Genomic DNA, 23,075 nt, shown 5'->3' with positions numbered 1-23,075 from the left:
AGTAAAAAAAAAGGCATGTCAATTAATATATTTGGTTATTTATATTCAGCATTTCAACTCGCCAGATACAGTTTGCTGGGATCGTCTGTATATTGAGTAGTTCACAAGCCCAAAAATACAGTCCACAACAGAATAAGTTTGAGTGCCTAGGCAGAAAACACCCCCAAATAATAATCTTTATTTATAAAAGTTCAGTATTCTTATTCTTTTAAACGTTATCCAAATTAGTTTAAATTAGGGCTTATGCACCACACATGGACACTTATAAACTTCGGGTATACTGAGAACACTTTGCAAAGAAACGTCACTTGTTCAAAATAGTGCGGTATTCAACCCGCCATAAACACTAGGGTCTTAGGGTATATAGGGTATATTCATCAGGTTACACATCCAAAATACCCTCCTTCAAGTGTTTTTTTTTTGTAGATAACAAGGTAGTTTTCTTACCCGATACCTCCGGTTCCACGGTTCTAATGGCGGACCTCCAAGCTCTCAATTACTTGCCTCTATAGAGCTGCCCAGCTGTATGCTGTATGGCATCCTCTGTCCGTTGGAGCTGGTCCATATGCTCATTGGATAGTCAGGTAGGTGTGCATGTGTACAGCCCTCCAATCCAGAACAGGCACTCCGCTATACGATCCGTTCTCACTGTGCGGCCCCAAGTTCAAGGAGAAACAAAAAGGAGTATGGAGCACTGGATCAGCGATTAAAATAAAATACTTTATTTAATTACATATTAAAAACTATAGCATTCAATTTTTCCATTTGAAGATACAGGGACACCTTCCCAGCTAGTGAAAAAACGGCTGACGCGTTTCGGCTTCACACCGTACTCTTAGCCGTTTAAAATTGCTTTAGTTCTAGGCTTGTTTAAAACACAACACTTGCTTCTTGATTGGTTAGATTTCCACCAAACATAACACTGTATAATATTAACTATTTTAACAGCATGTGGATCTGGATATCGCTAACTATATACTGCTACTGGAACACTTCAAAATTAATTATCTTTTTAAATACTCCTATTATGGTATAATATATTTATACTTGTAAGCCTATTTTCCTGTTAAACCATTACATGTTAAACATTTTTAATCTCTCTGTGTATATTAATAATGCGATAATATCAAAAAGTTTGTACTTGAATTACCTGTGACTACCCAAGATCGTAATGTGTATTACATATAGATCCAGGAGCAACCACTATACCATGAAATTACAAAATCTTAATGGTATTTGACACGTTCAATGTGTCCTTGGTGATAAATACTAGAAGTTGTAGGTATCCAAAATATATATACTATGGAGATAGTGGAATCACCAAAAATGTATTAAATCAAACTCTGAGTTAAGTCCCATAGGGACCCTAATTTTTAATCTGAAAACCCAGAAAGTTTCTCTTTCTGTCAGCATATTATCTCTGCTCCCTCCTCTTTTCTTTAATTTAACCTCTTAAATAATTGTCTTGAAGCTGTCCGCTGTCTTGTTATGGACCATAGTGAAGTTGTTAGAGGTGTAGTAAGGGAGCCCTGTTTTATATCCGATAGGTGTTCTTTCATTCTTGTCCTAGCCTCACTTGTGGTGAGGCCTACGTATTTAAAGGGACATGAAACCCAACATTTTTCTTTCAGGATTTAGAAAGAGCATACCATTTTAAACAACTTTCTCATTTACTTCTATTATCTAATTTGCTTCATTCTCTTAATATTATTTGCTGAAAAGCATATCTAGATAGGCTCAGTAGCTGCTGATTGGTGGCTGCACATAGATGTCTCGTGTGATTGGTTCACCCATGTTTATTGTTATTTCTTAAATAAAGGATATCTAAAGAATGAAACAAATGAGATAATAGAAGTAAATTGGAATGTTATTTAAAATTGTATTCTCTACCTGATTCATGAAAGAAATTTTTGGGGTTTAGTGTCCCTTTAAGTTGGCACTCCACACAGTTGATTAAATACACCATATATGTGGAGCGACAATTTAGACAGTACTTTCTCTTGTAAGGTGTATCCAGTCCACGGATCATCCATTACTTGTGGGATATTCTCCTTCCCAACAGGAAGCTGCAAGAGGAACAATCAACAGCAGAGCTGTCTATATAGCTCCTCCCCTAACTGCCACCCCCAGTCATTCTCTTGCAGCTCTCGACAAGGGAGGTTGCATGGAGAGATGTGGTGACAGTGTAGTTTATCTTCAATCAAAAGTTTGTTATTTTAAAATGGTACTGGAGTTGTACTGTTTTTTACCTCAGGCAGAAATTAGAAGAAGTGTTTTGCCTGAGGTTTTTGATGATCTTAGCAGGTTGTAACTAAGATCCACTGCTGTTCTCACACATAACTGAAGAGTATGGGAAAAACTTCAGCTGGGAGAACGGCCTGCAGATTCAACTGCCTTGAGGTATGTTCAGTATATTTTTTTCTAGAGAGATAATAAGAAGCCTAGAAAATGCTGACAGTGCCTGACATATTTGAGGTAAGCCTGATTGCAGTGATTTAATAACGACTGGCATCATGCTTGCAGTAAAGGGTAATTTTCATGTTAATTGCTCTAATAACTTAGTATGTGAAACGTTTACATGTATTATAAGGAACGTTTTTTACTAAGGGTGATACATCTTTATTTGGGGCCTAGTTTTTCCACATGGCTGTTATTTGACTCCTAGGAGTAGTTTTTTAGGCTCTCTGACTTTCAGTGCATGGTGGGAGGGGCCTATTTTCGCGCTCTAATTGCGCAGTAACTTTTCAACTCTGAGACATCCAGCTTCCCTGAAGGAGTCCCCTGACATATTGGACCTCTCTAAAGGGTTTTTGTGCCTACAAAAGTCGTTTTATGGGAAGGTAGGAGCCACAGTAGAGCTGTGGCAGTTTGCCTGTGACTGTTATAACGGTTTTACCGTTTTTTGGCTTCGTTTTTGAGCCTGAGGGGTTAATGATCCATTTGCAAGTGGGTGCAATGCTATTTTACCCTAGTACATACACTGTTAAAATTTCATAGAGTTAACTGCTTTTTTCACTGTTTTGCAGTTTTTGTGTTTGTTTTTTTCTCTTAAAGGCACAGTACCGTTTTTTATATTCTGCTTTTTTACATTAATTAAAGTGTTTTCAAAGCTTGCTGGTCTCATTACTAGTCTGTTAAACATGTCTGACATAGAGGAAACTCCTTGTTCATTATGTTTAGAAGCCTTTGTGGAACCCCCTCTTAGAATGTGTACCAAATGCACTGATCTTACTATAAGTTATAAATATCATATTCTGGCTTTAAAAGATTTATCACCAGAGGAAACTGACAAGGGGGAAGTTATGCAGACTAACCTATGTCAGAACCTATGACTCCCACTCAAGGGACGCCCGCTCAAGAGGCGCCAAGTACATCTAGCGCGCCCATAGCGTTTACCTTACAAGACATGGCGGCAGTTATGGATAATACCCTTACAGCGGTATTGTCCAAACTACCAGGGTTACAAGGAAAGCGAGACAGCTCTGGGGCTAGGAAAAATACAGAGCACTCTGACGCTTTAGTAGCTATGTCTGATATCCCCTCACAATATGCAGAAGCTGAGGAAGGAGAGCTTCTATCTGTGGGTGATTTTTCTAACTCAGGGAAGATAATTCAACCTGATTCTGATATGTCTACATTTAAATTTAAGCTTGAACACCTCCGCGTGTTGCTCAGGGAGGTTTTAGCTGCTCTGAATGACTGTGACACCATTATGGTCCCAGAGAAATTGTGTAGATTGGATAAATACTATGCAGTGCCTGTTTACACTGATGTTTTTCCAATACCTAAGAGGTTTTCAGAAATTATTACTAAGGAATGGGATAGACCAGGTGTACCATTCTCTCCCCCTCCTGTTTTTAAAAAGATATTTCCCATAGATGCCGCTACACGGGACTTATGGCAAACGGTCCCTAAGGTGGAGGGAGCAGTCTCTACCCTAGCTAAGCGTACAACTATCCCAGTCGAGGACAGTTGTGCTTTCCTATATCCAATGGATAAAAAGTTAGAGGGTTACCTTAAGAAAATGTTTATTCAACAGGGTTTTATTCTCCAGCCTCTTGCATGCATTGCCCCTGTCACTGCTGCTGCAGCCTTCTGGTTTGAGTCTCTGGAAGAGGCTCTACAGGTAGAAACCCCATTGGATGATATACTTGACAAGCTTAAAGCTCTTAAGCTAGCCAATTCATTTGTTTCTGACGCTGTTGTTCATTTAACCAAACTAACGGCTAAGAACTCAGGTTTTGCTATTCAAGGTCGTAGGGCGTTATGGCTTACATCCTGGTCAGCTGACGTTACTTCAAAGTCTAAGCTTCTCAACATTCCCTTCAAGGGGCAGACCCTATTCGTGCCCGGACTGAAGGAGATCATTTCTGATATTACTGGAGGAAAAGGTCACCCCCTTCCTCAGGATAGGTCCAACAAATTAAGGACCAAACAGACTAATTTTCGTGCCTTTCGAAACTTCAAGTCTGGCGCAGCATCAACTTCCTCTAATACAAAACAAGAGGGAAATTTTGCCCAGTCAAAGCCGGTCTGGAGACCTAACCAGGCTTGGAACAAAGAAAGGCAGGCCAAAATGCCTGCTGCTGCCTCTAAGACAGCATGAAAGATCAGCCCCCGATCCGGTAACGGATCTAGTAGGGGGCAGACTTTCTCTCTTCGCCCAGGCTTGGGCAAGAGATGTCCAGGATCCCTGGGCGTTGGAAATTGTGTCCCAGGGGTATCTTCTGGACTTCAAAGCTTCTTCCCCAAAAGGAAGATTTCACCTCTCACAATTATCTGCAAACCAGATAAAGAGAGAGGCATTCTTACATTGTGTTCAAGACCTCCTAGTTATGGGAGTGATCCACCCAGTTCCAAAGGAGGAACAGGGGCAAGGCTTCTATTCAAATCTGTTTGTGGTTCCCAAGAAAGAGGGAACCTTCAGACCAATCTTAGATCTCAAGATCCTAAACAAATTTCTCAGGGTCCCAATGGAGACTATTCAAACCATCCTACCTATGATCCAGGAGGGTCAATATATGACTACTGTGGACTTAAAGGATGCTTATCACATTCCGATACACAGAGATCATCATCGGTTTCTCAGGTTCACCTTCCTAGACAGGCATTACCAGTTTGTAGCTCTTCCCTTTGGGTTAGCTACGGCACCAAGAATCTTTACGAAGGTTCTGGGGTCACTTCTGGCGGTCCTAAGGCCGCGGGGTATAGCAGTAGCCCCTTACCTAGACGACATTCTGATACAGGCGTCGAATTTTCAAATTGCCAAGTCCCATACGGACATTGTTCTGGCATTCCTGAGGTCTCATGGGTGGAAAGTGAAAGAAGAAAAGAGTTCTCTATCCCCTCTCACAAGAGTTTCCTTCCTGGGAACTCTGATAGATTCTGTAGAAATGAAGATTTACCTGACAGAGGCCAGGTTGTCAAAACTTCTAAATTCCTGCCGTGTTCTTTATTCTACTTCTCGCCCTTCAGTGGCTCCGTGTATGGAAGTAATCGGCTTAATGGTAGCGGCAATGGACATAGTGCCGTTTGCTACATCTCAGACCGCTGCAACTCTGCATGCTCAGTCAGTGGAATGGGGATTACACAGATTTGTCCCCTCTACTAAATCTGGATCAAGAGACCAGGGATTCTCTTCTCTGGTGGCTATCTCGGGTCCATCTGTCCAAAGGTATGACCTTCCGCAGGCCAGATTGGACAATAGTAACAACAGATGCCAGGAGGACTCAGGAGGAGGCACTCCTTCCGATAAACATTCTGGAACGAAGAGCGATATTCAATGCTCTTCAGGCTTGGCCTCAGCTAGCTGCGGTCAGGTTCATCAGATTTCAGTCGGACAACATCACGACTGTAGCTTACATCAACCATCAAGGGGGAACAAGGAGTTCCCCAGCAATGTTGGAGGTTTCAAAGATAATTCTATGGGCAGAGATTCACTCTTGCCATCTATCAGCTATCCATATCCCAGGAGTAGAGAACTGGGAGGCGGATTTTCTAAGTCGACAGACTTTTCATCCGGGGGAGTGGGAGCTCCATCCTGAGGTATTTGCACAGTTGATTCAACTTTGGGGCAAACCAGAACTGGATCTCATGGCGTCTCGTCAGAACGCCAAGCTTCCTTGTTACGGATCCAGGTCCAGGGATCCCAAGACAGCACTGATAGATGCTCTAGCAGAGCCTTGGTCCTTCAACCTGGCTTATGTGTTTCCACCATTTCCTCTGCTCCCTCGTCTGATTGCCAAAATCAAGCAGGAGAGAGCTTTGGTGATTTTGATAGCACCTGCGTGGCCACGCAGGACTTGGTATGCAGATCTGGTGGACATGTCATCCTTTCCACCATGGACTCTGCCGCTGAGACAGGACCTTCTACTTCAGGGTCCTTTCAACCATCCAAATCTAATTTCTCTGCGTCTGACTGCTTGGAGATTGAACGCTTGATTTTATCAAAGCGTGGTTTCTCCGAGTCGGTCATTGATACCTTAATACAGGCGCGAAAGCCTGTCACCAGGAAAATCTATCATAAGATATGGTGTAAATATCTTCATTGGTGTGAATCCAAGGGTTACTCATGGAGTAAAGTCAGGATTCCTAGGATATTATCTTTTCTCCAAGAAGGATTGGAGAAGGGTTTGTCAGCTAGTTCCTTAAAGGGACAGATTTCTGCTCTGTCTATTCTTTTGCACAAACGTCTGGCTGAGGTTCCAGATGTTCAGGCGTTTTGTCAGGCTCTGGTTAGAATCAAGCCTGTGTTTAAACCTGTTGCTCCGCCATGGAGTTTAAATTTAGTTCTTAAAGTTCTTCAAGGGGTTCCGTTTGAACCTTTGCATTCCATAGATATTAAGCTCTTATCTTGGAAAGTTCTCTTTTTAGTAGCTATCTCCTCGGCTCGAAGAGTTTCGGAGTTATCTGCTTTACAATGTGATTCCCCTTATCTCGTTTTCCATGCAGATAAGGTAGTGTTACGTACCAAACCTGGTTTTCTACCCAAGGTGGTATCTAATAAGAATATCAATCAGGAGATTGTTGTTCCGTCACTGTGTCCTAATCCTTCTTCAAAGAAGGAACGTCTTTTACACAATCTTGACGTGGTTCGTGCTTTAAAGTTTTATTTACAAGTTACTAAAGATTTTCGTCAATCATCTGCATTGTTTGTTGTCTACTCTGGACAGAGGAGCGGCCAAAAGGCTTCGGCAACTTCTCTTTCTTTTTGGCTAAGAAGTATAATCCGCTTAGCTTATGAGACTGCTGGCCAGCAGCCTCCTGAAAGAATTACAGCTCATTCTACTAGAGCGGTAGCTTCCACATGGGCTTTTAAGAATGAGGCTTCTGTTGAACAGATTTGTAAGGCGGAGGTCTTCGCTTCATACTTTTTCTAAATTCTAGAAATTTGATACTTTTGCTTCTTCGGAGGCTATTTTTGGGAGAAAGGTCTTACAGGCAGTGGTGCCTTCCGTTTAAGCGCCTGCCTTGTCCCTCCCTTCATCCGTGTCCTATAGCTTTGGTATTGGTATCCCACAAGTAATGGATGATCCGTGGACTGGATACACCTTACAAGAGAAAACAAAATTTATGCTTACCTGATAAATTTATTTCTCTTGTGGTGTATCCAGTCCACGGCCCGCCCTGTCATTTTAAGGCAGGTGTTTTTTATTTTAAACTACAGTCACCACTGCACCCTATAGTTTCTCCTTTCTCTTGCTTGTCTTCGGTCGAATGACTGGAGGTGGCAGTTAGGGGAGGAGCTATATAGACAGCTCTGCTGTGGGTGATCCTCTTGCAGCTTCCTGTTGGGAAGGAGAATATCCCACAAGTAATGGATGATCCGTGGACTGGATACACCACAAGAGAAATAAATTTATCAGGTAAGCATAAATTTTGTTTTTTAGTAAAAGTTTCACCCGTTACTGTTGATTGAAATTGATCACCTAATTCTACCTTCTCACAAGCTTTGCAGACAGCATAATTGCAACGAAAGGTACCATTAAACCTTAACCAAGAGGAGCCACTTTCTGGTGTACTATTTCTTACCAATAGATCTGTTCCTCCTATAGGCAAACTTATAACCTGTTCTTGTTATATCTTTGAGAGCGTCATCTGCTGATAACATATTAAAATGTGATTTCACCACTTTGCAAACCTCATGATATTGTTTAGAATAATCTGTTATAAACCTAATCTTATGTCCCTCTTGTTTGCTGAACTCTGTTTTCATTCTGTTTCTGGTTTTATTTTTCAGCAGATCCTCTCTTTTAAGCTTATTTACTGCTCCCTTAGCCCTCTCAATGATCTTGTGTCTATATCCTTTCTCCCTCAGTTTCTTTGTTAAATGTCATGCCTGTGCCTGGTAAACACTCTCTTTTGAGCAGTTGCATTTAAGGCGTATAAACTGCCCTTTTGCCACCGCCTTAAAGACCCTCTCTGGGTGTCAACTTTTTGCGTGCAACAGAGAGTTGCCTGATATAGGTTTATAATAAACCTCCGTCTCTAACTGTTCTCCATTGATACCTCTCAATGTAACATCTAGAAAATGTATCTCCCGTTAATTGTATTCTGAAGTGAAACTTATTCCAACTGCATTGTTATCTAGACCCCTGGTAATCCATCAGGCCCACATTGTCACCTCTCCAAATAAACAGCAGGTCGTCTATGTAGCGCTTGTACCACACAATACTTTCCCTGTGAGGGTTTCCCTCTCCAAAGACGTGGAACAGCTCCCACCAACCCATAAACAGGTTGGCATAGGAGGGGGCAAACTTAGCCCCCATAGCTGTTCCACGCCTCTAAAGATAGTAAACCCCCCAAACTCAAAGTAATTGTGGGTCAAGAGAAACTCCGCTACCTTCAGTAAAAATTTCACATATTCCTGATCCATGTCAAAGCATTTTGTTAGGAAAATTTTTAATGCTTGAAGATCTTTCTCAAGCGGGATGCTGGAAAAAAAGAGACCTGACATTGACAGTAAGCCATATAAAGCTATCAGCCCCTGTTACTTTGGACAGCCGGTTCAATATCTTCTTTGTGTCTGATATATAGCTTTTCAATGTGTTTACAATTGGCTGTAATACATGGTCCAGCCACTCAGATAAATGCTCTAACACAGAGCCTATTCCACTTACAATGGGTCTCCCTTTTACCCTTTTCAGCGACTTGTGGACCTTGGGTAAATGATTGAATATTGGAGTTATTGGATTATCCACTAGCAAATAATTCTTAGTATTCTGACCTATATACCCAAGTTCCACCCTATCATCAATTAGGGATATGAGCTGTCTCTGAAAGCATCTGACTGGATCAGCTCTTCGTATGGTATAATCCTCCTCTATTTTCAACTGTCTATGGGCCTCTGCGACAAAATCCTTCCTATTCATAAGTACTACAGCTCCTCCCTTGTCTGCGGGGCGGATGACCACATTTTGATTTTTCCCTAGTACCTCTAATGCCTCTTTCTCTTTCTTTGTGATATTATGTCCCTGGGTCAAGTCTGTTCTGTAATACAATTCTTTCAAATCTTTCTCTATCCTTCTTTGGAATCTCTCCAGTATGTGCCCCCTATTCTGGATCGGATAAAATCTAGATTAAGGCTTAAAATAAGGTATATTTATCTCTATGTTCCCAACCGGAACAGACTCCTCCTGGAGAGATTCCAAAGTAAGTATACCACATGTCCGGAAAGCTCAATCCCTCCATCTCATTTCCACTATATTTTGTTTCCTCTCTATCCTCTACATACTGACAATTTTCATTTTCAGACTGTCTGGAATAGAACTTTCTTAGGGTAAATTTCTTATTAATTTATTAACGTCCAACAATGTTTTTAACAAATGAAAGTTAGTCGTGGGCACAAAAGTAAGCCCTAAACCCAACACTTTATTTTCCAGTTCATTTAGGGAATAGTCAGAGAGATTGATCACATTTCGCTTCTGTATCGGGATGTCCCTCATACCCGTCTCAGAGGCTACCGGTTCTCCTGTCTCTGGACCTGTTGTCTGTGGCCTTGTCCTCAACCACCTCTCCCCCCCCCTTTCGTATATTCCCTGGGGGATGGAAAAAACCTGCTCTAGTTGTACTCTTTCCTCTTCATTATAACCATTCTGCGCTTGTATAGTACCAGAGCTACATAGACGACCTGCTGTTTATTTGGAGAGGTGACAATGTGAGCCTGATGGATTTTACCAGGGGTCTAGATAATAATGCAGTTGGAATAAGTTTCACTTCAGAATACGATAAACTGGAGATACATTTTCTAGATGTTACAATGAGAGGTGTCCATGGAGAACAGATAGAGACAGGGATTTAATATAAACCTATATCAGACAACTCTCTGTTGCACGCAAAAAGCTGCCACCCAGAGAGGGTCTTTAAGGCGGTGGCAAAAGGGCAATTTATACGCTTTAAACGCAACTGTTCAAAAGAGAGTGTTTACCAGGCACAGGCAGGACATTTAACAAAGAAACTAAGAGAGAAAGGATATAGACACAAGATCATTGAGAGGGCTAAGGGAGCAGTAAATAAGCTTAAAAGAGAGGATCTGCTGGAAAATAAAACCAGAAACAGAACGAAAACAGAGTTCAGCAAACAAGAGGGACATAAGATTAGTTTTATAACAGATTATTCTAAACAATATCATGAGGTTTGCAAAGTGGTGGAATAATACTTTAACATGTTATCAGCAGATGACGATTTCAAAGATATAACAAGAACAGGTTGTAAGTTTCCCTATAGGAGGAACAGATCTATTGGTAATATAGTGGCTCCTACAGAGCTAAGAAATAGTACACCAGAAAGTGGCTCCTCTTGGTTAAGGTTTAATGGTACCTTTTGTTGCAATTATGCAGCCTGCAAAGCTTGTGAGAAGGTAGAATTAGGTGATCGATTTCAATCAACAGTAACAGGGAAAACTTTTACTAAAAAGTACTGTCTAAATTGTCACTCCACATATGTGGTGTATTTAATCACTTGTGTGGAGTGCCAACTTCAATACGTAGGCCTCACCACAAGTGAGGCTAGGACAAGAATGAAAGAACACCTATCGGATATAAAACAGGGCTCCCTTACTACACCTCTAATTAACCACTTCACTATGGTCCATAACAAGACAGCGGACAGCTTCAAGTGGACAATTATTGAACAGGTTAAATTAAAGAAAAGAGGAGGGAGCAGAGATAATATGCTGGCAGAAAGAGAAACTTTCGGGATTTTCAGATTAAAAACTAGGGTCCCTATGGGACTCAACTCAGAGTTTGACTTAATACATTTTTGGTGATTCCCCTATCTCCATAGTATATATATTTTGGATACCTACAACTTCTAGTATTTATCACCAAGGACACATTGAACTTGTAAAATACCATTATGATTTTGTAATTTAATGGTATAGTGGTTGCCCCTGGATCTATATGTAATACACATTACGATCTTGGGTAGTCACAGGTAATTCAAGTACAAACTTTTTGATATTATCGCATTATTAATATACACAGAGAGATTAGAAATGTTTAACATGTAATGGTTTAACAGGAAAAGTGGTTTACAAGTATAAATATATTATACCATAATAGGAGTATTTAAAATGATAATTCATTTTGCAATCCCATGTAAAGATAAATTGACGGCATCTGTAATCACATTGGGAAGTGTTCCAGTAGCAGTATATAGTTAGCGATATCCAGATCCACATGCTGTCATGAAATAGTTAATATTATACAATTTTATGTTTGGTGGAAATCTAACCAATCAAGAAGCAAGTGTTGTGTTTTAAACAAGCCTAGAGCTAAAGCAGTTTTATATGGCTAAGAGTACGTTGTGGAGCCGAAACGCGTCAGCCATTTTTTCACTAGCTGGGAAGGTTTCCCTGTATATTCAAATTGAATGCTATAGTTTTTAATATGTAAATAAATAAAGTATTTTATTTTAACCGCTTATCCAGTGCTTCGTAATTACTTTTTGTTTCTCCCAGTCCACAAGCTCATTTCCACCAGTCCACAAGCTCGTCTGCACCAGTTCACAAACTCATTTCCACCAGGGCCCCAAACTCATCTGCACCAGGACCAAAGCTCATCTGCACCAGGGCCCCAAGAGCATCTGCACCAGGGACCCAAACACATCTGCATCAGGGCCCCAAGCACATTTGCATTAGGCCTAAAGCTCATTTGCACCAGTTCACAAGCTCGTTTGCACCAGTTCACAAGTTCAGTTGCACCAGGCCCCAAGCTCATTTGCATTAGGCCCCAAGCTCATCTGCACCAGGGCCTTAAGAGCATCTGCACCATGGCCCAAAACACATCTGCACCAGGGCCCCAAGCGCATTTGCATTAGTTCTAAAGCTCATTTGCACCCGTTCACACGCTCATATCTGCACCAGGACCCCAAGTTCATTTGCATTAGGCCCCAAGCTCATTTGCACCAGTTCACAAACTAATTTGCACCAGGCCCCAAGCTCATCTGCACCAGGGCCCCAAGCTCATCTGCACCAGGCCCCCAAGCTCATCTGCACCAGGCCCCAAGCTCATTTACACCAGGCCCCAAACACATTTGCACCAGGCCCCAAACACATTTGCACCAGGCCCCAAACACATTTGCACCAGGCCCCAAACACATTTGCACCAGGCCCCAAACTCATTTGCACCAGGCCCCAAACTCATCTGCACCAGGGCCCTAAGCTCATTTGCATTAGGCCCCAATCTCATTTGCACCAGTTCACAAGCTCATTTGCACTAGGCCCTAAGCTCATTTGCATTAGGCCCCAAGCTCATTTGCACCAGTTCACAAACTCATTTGCACCAGGCCCCAAGCTCATCTGTACCTAGGGTTGCCACCTTACATATATTACAACCCTAGGTACAGATGAGCTTACAATACAGAAAAATAAGGGAAGCCTGCCACAGCGGGGGCCACACCCCTCAGGGGCACAATGATGACCATAGGCCCGATGACGTGCCAGTAGTGGTAAATCACAACTTAAAACATGTTTTCATACAAATATTAAGATTGATACATGGATATTATAAAAAGATATCTGCTATTGAAATCAGTGCACTCAGTCTCTCTCTATAACAACTCAAGTGGTTACATCGTCATAGCTGAATACAAAGCTATGACGATAATAAACATAGGCCAACAAAGTTTGACAGTAAGACCACAAAAAATAGGCTTTTGGAGGAACTTTTGAGATGTGAACCATATTTTATTAACTTATTAAATTAACAGATCAATAACTTATTAACTTTAAATTAAACAAATGCTTTGGTACTCAAAAAAGTCTATTGGAAAAAAATATATATAGTGCAGGAGACTTGCAAACGATCTTCCATGAACATCATGAACATGATAACATCAGTGGACCAGAAGTAGTAGTGTGCAGTATTGGAGCATGTCAAGCCTACTTCCTTTTATAAGTGTACTTCTTGTCACTCCGTGCAGCACTGAGAAGCTGTTTGTCTTTTAAACAGCTACCGTAAAACTCTGAACAGGACTGCTCAAAGTTGAGAGTGATCAAGAGCTCACTCCTAATGAGCTCCACAGAGCACCTGTTCCTGCTGTCACTCCATTTGTTGGCCATTCTGGAAAAGATCCTTTCCACATAACCAGTGGATGCTGGGATACTTAAAATGTGGCTGATGATGGACAGCATGTTAGGCAGTTTTGCTACTTGAAAGAGAGCCATCCACTTGGCAAACACGTCTTTGGACTTTCATTCATCCTCTGCACCTTCTCTGAGCCCCTTCGGAATGCTATTTGCTGTGGTCCATTCATCATAAAGTTCATCCATGCTGACTTTTTGGATGAGGTTGAGCTTATTAGTGATCCTCTCAGTGTCGCTGAAGGAAAGCATGCCATGGTGCAGAGAGAGAGGTTGCAGGGAGAACAGCCAGCTGTCCTTTGAAAAGTCAAACCATTTCTCAGTGTATGAGATTGCTGTGTTGAAAAATGCTGTGAAATCTGCCCTTGCCCTGTCTGCATCATGTGGGAGAAGATGCTGCAGCTTAAGTAGTCATAAAACTGGTCATCTCTTCTCTGCGTGACTTTTTGCTTGCAGGTAGGCATAATGGAATATAACTCAACACAGGTGGCTGAATCATTTTCCAGCTTCTTTACAACATCCTCAAAGAGGCAGAGGATGTTATTGGAGAACAGGAGGTAAACTTCCACATTATCAGCATCTTCCTCAGTTGAAACATGTTGCAGAATCTCGCGGAACTCCACATCACAGAACTGGCGAAACTCTTTGAGTGATTCCCTTCGTTTGGCAGATGTGGAGAAGTGGCCATAGACCTTCAGCACAACATTTTCAACATCTACACTGAGCTGGTCGAGAGCATGCTTCACTGTGTTGTGCACAATATAGGCATGGCAGTTCCCTTGCAGCAGATTGTTTTGCTTTTTCTTTAGGTTGGTGAAGACAGAGTTGTGGATTCCATAATTTACGTTAGTATTGTCTGCACTATACGCTGTACCTTGATCTAACGATAAGCCAAATTTATCAATGGATTGTTCTATGTAATCCATAATCCCAGCAGCTGACTCATCTGCATTCTCTCCAAAATCAAGCATTTTGTTGCAGATCCCAGTTTCTGGCCTTAATTCTGTACAGCAAGGGGAAACATCTTCCTGTTCCCTTTATTTGATGCATCCGTCTGTATGGAGAATGGGAGGGGTTTACCTGATGTTAAAATCAGCCACTGCCTTTGGAGCAAGGACATCTTTGGCCATTACTTCTGCCTTAGTTCTCCCGAGGGACATTTGCTTTATGATTTTGGAGTCATGCAGGATCTTTTGGTTGAGCTTGTGTCCACAGTCAGCACTGTTATAGCTGAGCTTGTGTTTAACCGTGTGGTACACCTGCGTTAACTCTGCTGCTGTAACCTAGAGGGGAGTAGAATCAGAAATTGCTAAAGAACTTGAGTAATTGTATAGGGTGGTGTTAACACAGATTTTGGCAAAAATATTTGTTGTACAGTAACACCATCCAAACAGTGAAACCACACACAAGTTAATCTATTTTATATAGTCTATTGTTAATCCTATAGTATTGAAGGATGCAATCATTTAAATTGGTTAAGCATAACAAAGTTGTTTATTTGCTTCACATAGGCACTATGGGCCCGATCCGATATGCAGCGTCGCCCGCAAAAGCCGGCGACGCCAGATTTTGCGCTGGTTTGGTATCACATATACGGCGTAGCATACAACTTACGCCCGTATATTTCACCCGTCGCCCGCAAATTTTACTCCCATAGGCTAACATGGGACCGCCTCGTAAGTCGGTATCCAATATCCAGCACAAGGCCTTACGTGTCGTAAATGGAGAAATCTTACTCCATTTTCACCTCGCCATAAAATGCACCCGTAGCAGGCCTTGCGCTGAGTATTGGAGCACCGTAACTCCCTAAAATGCCTTCCAAAAAAAACCTAACACCTAACGCATGCGCAATGTCTATCTACCTGTCAACCGCATTCCCTAATAAAGTGTATTAACCCCTAAACCGCCGCTCCTGGAGCCCACCGCCACCTACATTATATGTATTAACCCCAAAACCGCCGCTCCCGGACCCCGCAGCACCTAAATAAAGTGTCTAACCCCTAAACCGACGCTCCCGGACCCCGCCGCCACCTACATTAAATATATTACCCCCTAATCTGACCCCCCTACACCGCCGCCACCTACATTAAATATATCAACCCCTAATCTGACCCCCCTACACCGCCGCCACCTACATTAAATGTATCAACCCCTAATCTGACTCCCCTACACCGTCGCCACCTACATTAAATATATTACCCCCTAAACCTAAGTCTAACCCTAACACCCCCTAACTTAATTATTATTGAAATAAATCTAAATAATATTAATATTATTAACTAAATTATTCCTATTTAAAACTAAATACTTACCTATAAAATAAACCCTAAGATAGCTACAATATAATTAATAATTACATTGTAGCTATTTTAGGATTTATATTTATTTTACAGGTAACTTTGTATTTATTTTAACTAGGTACAATAGCTATTAAATAGTTAATAACTATTTAATAGCTACCTAGAAACCTTAAAATAATTACAAAATTACCTGTAAAATAAATCCTAACCTAAGTTACAAATACACCTAACACTACACTATCAATAAATTAATTAAATAAATTAACTACAATTATCCATAATAAAATACAATTAAATAAACTAAACTATATTACAAAATAAAACAAACACTAAATTACAAAAAATAAAACAATATTACAAGAAGTTTAATCTAATTACACCTAATCTAAGCCCCCTAATAAAATAAAAAAAGCCCACCAAAATAATAAAATTTCCCTACCCTAAACTAAATTACAAAGTAATCAGCTCTTTTACCAGCCCTTAAAAGGGCTTTCAGTGGGGCATTGCCCCAAAGTAATCAGCTCTTTTACCTGTAAAAAAAAAAAAAGAAATACAATACCCCCCAACATTAAAACCCACCACCCACACACCCCTACTCTAAAACCCACCCGATCCCCCCTTAAATAGACCTAACACTACCCCATTGAAGATCACCCTACCTTGAGCCGTCTTCACCAAGCCTGGTACCACTGGTCATCCGATGCGGCAGAAGAGGACATCCGGACCGGCAGAAGTCTTCATCCGATCGAGGCAGAAGAGGTCCTCCATCCGGCAGAAGTCTTCATCCAAGCGGCATCTTCTATCTTCATCCTTCCGGCGATGAGCAGCTCCATCTTGAAGACCTCCGGCGCGGAACATCCTTCTCGCCCGACAACTACCCGACGAATGGCTGGTCCTTTTAATGACGTCATCCAAGATGGCGTCCCTCGAATTCCGATTGGCTGATAGGATTCTATAAGCCAATCGGAATTAAGGTAGGAAAAATCCGATTGGTTGATTTAATCAGCCAATCAGATTGAAGTTCAATCCGATTGGCTCATTGGATCAGTCAATAGAATGTGAGGTCAATAGAATCCTATCAGCCAATCGGAATTTGAGGGACGCCATCTTGGATGACGTCATTTAAAGGACCAGCCATTCGTCGGGTAGTTGTCGGGAGAGAAGGTTGTTCCGCGCCGGAGGTCTTCAAGATGGAGCCGCTCATCACCAGAAGGATGAAGATAGAAGATGCCGCTTGGATGAAGACTTCTGCAGGATGGAGGACCTCTTCTGCCCCGATCTGATGAAGACTTCTGCTGGTCCGGATGTCCTCTTCTGCCGCATCGGATGACCAGTGGTGCCCGGCTGGGTGAAGACGGCTCAAGGTAGGGTGATCTTCAATGGGGTAGTGTTAGGTTTATTTAAGGGGGGGATCGGGTGGGTTGTAGAATAGGGGAGTGTGGGTGGTGGGTTTTAATGTTGGGGGGGTATTGTATTTCTTTTTTTTACAGGTAAAAGAGCTGATTACTTTGGGGCAATGCCCCGCAAAAAGCCCTTTTAAGGGCTGGTAAAAGAGCTGATTACTTTGTAATTTAGTTTAGGGTAGGGAAATTTTATTATTTTGGTGGGCTTTTTTATTTTATTAGGGGGCTTAGATTAGGTGTAATTATATTAAACTTCTTGTAATATTTTTTTATTTTTTGTAATTTAGTGGGGGTTTTTTTGTAATATAGTTTAGTTTATTTAATTGTATTTTATTATAGATAATTGTAGTTAATTTATTTAATTAATTTATTGATAGTGTAGTGTTAGGTGTATTTGTAACAGGTTAGAATTTATTTTACAGGTAATTTTGTAATTATTTTAACAAGGTAGCTATAAAATAGTTATTAACTATTTAATAGCTATTGTACCTAGTTAAAATAAATACAAAGTTACCTGTAAAATAAATATAAATCCTAAATAGCTACAATGTAATTATTAATTATGTTGTAGCCATCTTAGGGTTTATTTTATAGGTAAGTATTTAGTTTTAAATAGGAATAATTTAGTTAATAATATTAATATTATTTAGATTTATTTAAATAATAATTAAGTTAGGGGGTGTTAGGGTTAGACTTAGGTTTAGGGGGTAATATATTTAATGTAGGTGACGGCGGTGTAGGGGGGTCAGATTAGGGGTTACTATATTTAATGTAGGTGGCGGCGGTGTAGGGGGGTCAGATTAGGGGTTGATATATTTAATGTAGGTGGCGGCGGTGTAGGGGAGTCAGATTAGGGGTTGATACATTTAATGTAGGTGGCGGCGGTGTAGGGGAGTCAGATTAGGGGTTGATATATTTAATGTAGGTGGCGGCGGGGTCCGGGAGCGGCGGTTTAGGGGTTAATACTAGGATAGGTTATTGCGGTGTGGGCTATGATGGTTTAGGGGTTAATAATTAGGCTTATTGCGTTGTGGGGGGTTGTCGGTCTAGGGGTTAATACATTTATTATTAGGAGTGAGAGGGGGGATTGCGGATATAGGGGTATACGTGTCAGGATGATGTTTGGGAGGCAGGTTAGACAGTTACGGGAGATTTGATATGTTAGTTTTTTTAGGCGCCGACAGTTTCTAAAGTGCTGTAAGTAACTGGCGACTCCAGAAATTTGTAGTTACGCTCATTTCTGGACATCGCTGGTTTATTAGACTTACGGCACTTTAGCAACTGCCAGCGCCATATATGTAATACCCCGATGTGGGAGGTGAAACTATGGGTGGCGCGGGTTCCCTTGCTTGCGCCGAAAACTACACCGTATATCGGATCGTGCCCCAAATTTGTAATATTAAATATGTATTAAATATATATCTCTTATTAAAATAATGCTTATGTGTCTGACTGTATACACCTTAAATGTAAAGGGACATTATACACTCATTTTTTCTTTGCATAAACGTTTTGCAGATGATCTATTTATATAGCCCATAAAAAAAATTTTAAATGTATAGTTTTGCTTATTTTTAAATAACATTGCTCTGATTTTCAGACTCCTAAACAAGCCCCAAAGTTTTAGGAGAATACTGACGTATACCTACTCCAGCTTGCTCCTGTTTGTGTAAAGGGTCTTTTCATATGCAAAAGAAGGGGAGGGAGGGGGAGTGTCTAATATTCCCCACTTGCAGTGGGCTTTCTAGTTGCCTTATCAACAGAGCTAAACGGAGAGCTTCTAAGTAAGTTTTTAAACTGTTGTATACTGGATTCTTATATCAGTATCTGTGCATTCTTTATAGTAGTGTCTATTACATGCAGTTATATGAAAATTGGTGTATACTGTCCCTTTAATAAGCAAATCATACCATAACATGATTCATTTACATTTTTAACATTTTTTCTTAACAAATAGGCAGGCTATGAAATCTAAAGTAATCAATCAGAAAGTTATTGAGGTGATTAAAATATTGTCGTTACACTATCTGCCTCAGGAGATGATTGAGGTATGAAGAAATGTGAGACGGTGCTTTGATTTCTGTGAGCTCTAGCATTGCAGGAATGTTACTCTCCTGAGGCATGCTGAAAACTGCTGAAACTAGTATTTGATTCCTCCCACTCTTGTCGGTACTTTTGCATCCGCTTTCATTTCAGCTCTGAAACGTTCAGAGCTGGACGCGGGGGGTTATCTGGAGCTGCCTCCACCATTCTTTCCAATCAACTCTCCGCCAAGAGACCCGCCCTCCTCTAACTCTGATTGGCTGTGAGCCTGAAAGAATAGGACTCAACTATAGGGAGCAAACTACCATGTCATGCGATATGATACTAAACAAAAAAAAATTATTGTAGTTACAAGTGAATAAAAATATATTCAAATTAACAAACCAAATTGAGTTAAAAATAATATATAGTTCAAAATAATAGTTTACCATTCAAAATCAAGAGATTTAAGTAGTCCCATCAATCTCAGACTACTCCGTCCAGTTAATGGAATACTGATATTGAAATTTAAACAAAGCAAAGGGGTGCCACATAGCATTACTCTACATGTTCTGATGTAAAGAGAGAAAAGTAAAGAACTCACAAATTGATGGTGCACTATGAGGAAAGTGTTAAATGTGCAAGCTGGAGTTCCCAGATCTTCAACGTGAGTGCACACCAACCGAACCAAGATGACAATCCAGCTAAAAATTTAAAAGCAAATCATTTCAAATTTTAAATAAATACAATTTTAGGCATAGCTCCACAATAAAGAGGTAGGAGGACCCTGAATCTAATTTGATATATAGTTTGAGTACAGAGATAGCTTCATGTATTATTACTATTACTTTTACCATTGAACCCAGGACTACAGTTCAAACACACACTGTGAAAGACTCCTGGGTAATGTTTCACATTTCTTATTAGAAAGCACAATTCCCCATGCTGCAATCAAATTAATACATCAGTGTCAAAGAAAAGTCCATAAACAATCTGGATTTAATTAACACTTTGCCTACTAAAGATTGTTGCTGCAACCAACTAAAGTTGTGCATAAGATAGTGTCAAAGAAGTCCAAAAGCAAAGATCCAATTAGAACACAATTTTACTAAATAGGAATACAGCACATTGTATAACATGTTAATGTCAAATAATGAAAAATATAATAACGTTACTAGATGGAAAATAAAGAGTAATGTACACAGTGCTTATAATTCGCTATATCCACGTATAGATTCGCAAGCAATCAGCTGCATGAGTGGGGAGGGGGAGGTCTGGCTGTTCACCACAGTCGGGGCTGCCGCTTCCGGTCTAGTTTGCCTAGGGTGACCATATTTAAAAAGGGACACTTATGAAAAATACATTTGTCAGGGTTCTTATAATGGAACATTATTCCAAACATTTCTTTAAACAGCCCTGACATATGTTTTTTCATATGTGTCCCTTTTTAAAGCGGCAATATGGTCACCCTAAGTTTGCCCACATCATCTTCTCTAATTGACTGTACATTTATTAATTGAAACCTCATGAGTTCATAATTGCCTGAAAAAAATATGACAAAAATGATAAAAACAACTTCTATACAAACATAAATAAGCAGCTCTTTAGACAAATGTTGCCACTCCTGGCAAGATTATTAGTTCTAATTGTTGTAAGTTGCAACGTTAGGCAATAAACACATGAAAGATAAGGTGCTCTCTGTGTTTGTATTCCTATTAGACAGCATATTCTAATATTAATTCTCCTCTTGTTTTAGTTTCTTTTTTTGTAAGTACTGTAAGTTTATCTTATGTATTTACATAGCTATATATTGCTATTGCATTAGCATGTGGAGCTATATAAATATTATTAACAACAAGACTAACATATTAAATCAAAAAGATACCTAAATGACAATTCTGCAGATGCAAACAAACATTAGTTTATGCTGCAATATACATATCGACAGCATGATTTAGTGTGTGACTAAGTTCTTTAGCATTAAGGTTTGCCTCCCCAAGTTGTGTTGGTATATATATATATAAAGATGGTTTTTCATTATGTACCACATTTCATTACAAACCTAAAGTATTATTGGACCTTTTAGTTTAGCACTAGATAAAATGAAGATGTATTACAAAGAAACGCTAAACATAATAATCTCAAATAATCTGACAGCATCACCCATGGATACGTTTCTGACAAAAGAGTATCCAATCGAATCGTATCACTGCTGCCTATCCAATGCCTTAAAATATCACAGGAGTACCAAAACATTGGTTTCTTATTTCCTCCTTAGGTAATAAACGCTGGCATTATGCTCAAGGAAACTGCATCAAGGGCAAATATGTTTAAGGTAAAAATAAGACTCTAGCTCTACAGAGATATCACAAATTATTATTATGTGTCATAGCAACAAGCCCTAAACAGTTATGCAACAAACTGGTTAAACAAATGTTTCTTGACACGAAATTTAACTATGATCTAATTCTAAATCAAAACTTACTACACCGCATAGGCTATGCGGCGTAGTAAGTTTTGATTTAGAATTAGGTTGCATAACTGTTTAGTGCTTGTTGCTATGATACATAATAGCTTATACTTCTCATGTCACTAGATATTGGGCTACCCTTTGCTTACTGCTGTCAGCTATTCATTTTATCTACTACTGCTACTTCCTTCCTACACGCTGCTTGTTTTTATCACCCATTCAGCCATTCCCCTGATATAATGACATGACAGACATCCCCTTCACTGCCTTCAGTTACTGTGCTGCTCGCTGCTACTGCCGCTGGATATAGGAGCCATGAAAGTGATACACAACAACAAGTGATAGCAGCTGCTGGTGCCGAAACTCTCAGAAACAAGTCAACCTAAGAACACAGAGCGATCGATCTGGCGCAACATAGCAAACCAATCGCTCCACAGCTTCCCATAAACTGATGTCAGGAGTCAGAGTCGACGGAGGAAGAAACGTGGTGACTGCCATTGTCAACCAGTTCAACCAGTTGAAAATACAGGACGATTCCATATTTCAAGGGACGGGTGGCGACCCTATCTGCACCAGGGCCCCAAGCTCATTTGCACCAGGCCCCAAACTCATTTGCATTAGGTTCCAAGCTCATTTACACCAGTACATAAACTAATTTGGACGAGTTCAAAAACTCATTTGCACCAGGCCACAAGCTCATTTGCACCAGGCCACAAGCTCCTTTGCACCAGGCCACAAGCTCCTTTGCACCAGGCCACAAGCTCATTTGCACCAGGCCACAAGCTCATTTGCACCAGGCCACAAGCTCATTTGCACCAGGCCACAAACTCATTTGCACCAGGCCACAAGCTCCTTTGCACCAGGCCACAAGCTCCTTTGCACCAGGCCACAAACTCATTTGCACCAGGCCACAAACTCATTTGCACCAAGCCACAAACTCATTTGCACCAGGCCACAAGCTCCTTTGCACCAGGCCCCAAGCTCCTTTGCACCAGGCCACAAGCTCATTTGCACCAGGCCACAAGCTCATTTGCACCAGGCCACAAGCTCATTTGCACCAGGCCACAAGCTTCTTTGCACCAGTTCACAAGCTCCTTTACACCAGGCCACAAGCTCATTTGCACCAGGCCACAAGCTTCTTTGCACCAGTTCACAAGCTCCTTTACACCAGGCCACAAGCTCATTTGCACCAGGCCACAAGCTTCTTTGCACCAGTTCACAAGCTCATTTGCACCAGGCCACAAGCTTCTTTGCACCAGTTCACAAGCTCCTTTACACCAGGCCACAAGCTCATTTGC

General features: G+C 40.8%; 1 protein-coding gene across 2 annotated transcripts in view; it reads left to right on the top strand.

Moving 5' to 3' along the window:
* SH3GL3 (SH3 domain containing GRB2 like 3, endophilin A3) overlaps window positions 1-23,075 on the top strand; it is a 394,383-nt gene that overhangs the window by 346,416 nt on the left and 24,892 nt on the right. The gene's annotated exons all lie outside the window — the stretch shown is intronic.

The sequence above is a fragment of the Bombina bombina genome, chromosome 6, assembly GCF_027579735.1.
Source record: "Bombina bombina isolate aBomBom1 chromosome 6, aBomBom1.pri, whole genome shotgun sequence".
NCBI lineage: Eukaryota > Metazoa > Chordata > Amphibia > Anura > Bombinatoridae > Bombina > Bombina bombina.
This window is presented reverse-complemented; position numbering and strand designations above follow the sequence as displayed.